Below are 1,078 nucleotides of genomic sequence, written 5' to 3'. Positions count from 1 at the left end.
CACGTGTGTATTATATAAGTGATTGCTGCCGTTAACTGTTTCGCCCGTTAGTTTGTGTTTAATGGTTTTATAAAGTAAAACATATGTAAATATATGTGTGTTGTGCCTTTTTCCGTTTATCTTTGACAATCAAGAAATTGCGGCGTCCAATCTGGAAAGTTTTTCATTGTCCGGACAATGGGTTGTAATTTACCAACAGGACTTCGGTATTTAATGGACTTTGTAAACATTTATCCTGGATATAAATTGCTAAGCCGTGTCTTGGTGGTAAATCTCTACTGCTCCTGTTAAGATGAACATAAATTCATAACTGGGATCAGCCCTAAAGCGTACTGTGATTTATATATGAGTGTGCCGTGATCGCTGGTCTGCATAGACTCTTCAGGGCTGATCCCAGTTATGAATTTATGTTCATCTTAACTGATACTGGTCAATCTGGCAATCCCCTACTACGAAGCTGACATGTGCAGCATACGAGGCAGGCAACGGTGCTTGTGATTCGACTTTCGGCGGATTCTCCACTGAGCCTTTGTAGCTCAGTTGGTAGAGCGCGAGTCCCGGAAAGACTCCTGTCGTGGGTTCGAATCCCACCGCAGGCTAGATTTTTTTCTAGCCTACGCCTTGCCATATGGTGGTGAATGCTTGGTGACCGGCTGATTCGGTATAGCGCCTTCAATGGGCCTGGCGTACTGTGACTCTACTGCTCCTGTGATTTTATATTGAGCTGCCTCTTGAATTGACGTTTGCTTGTAAAATGAAGTTCAAATTTATTGTCCTTTCATACTACACAACATTATCCGCTTAAACAGAAAATTATACCTTACACTTGCAACACAAAAAGAAATGCTTTGAATCAAAACGATAACGAACTGAACAGACATAAAGATACAGTTAACCATACATCGCTTTGACTTACGTTTTGATGTGGTATCGGCTCATGGGTGTATTTTAAAACAAGTTTGGTGGCCACAATTAGTGTTGAAACGGTCCTCTAAAATACATTTCATAACAAAACGGTACAGGAATGTTTACAATATGAGTAGAACACAATATACACCAATAGCATTGATTTCATATT

At 40.3% G+C, this 1,078-nt stretch overlaps 1 non-coding gene across 1 annotated transcript; it reads left to right on the top strand.

Moving 5' to 3' along the window:
• The first annotated feature begins 525 nt into the window (after window positions 1-525).
• Window positions 526-599, top strand: Trnas-gga (transfer RNA serine (anticodon GGA)). The gene has a single exon. It is a non-coding gene; the product is annotated as a tRNA-Ser (tRNA).
• The last annotated feature ends 479 nt before the right edge of the window (window positions 600-1,078 follow it).

The sequence above is a fragment of the Phallusia mammillata genome, chromosome 8 (genome assembly GCF_965637545.1).
Source record: "Phallusia mammillata chromosome 8, kaPhaMamm4.hap1.1, whole genome shotgun sequence".
NCBI classification, from domain to species: domain Eukaryota; kingdom Metazoa; phylum Chordata; class Ascidiacea; order Phlebobranchia; family Ascidiidae; genus Phallusia; species Phallusia mammillata.
The sequence above is the reverse complement of the archived record's forward strand: the minus strand, read 5'-3'. Positions and strand labels throughout refer to the sequence as shown.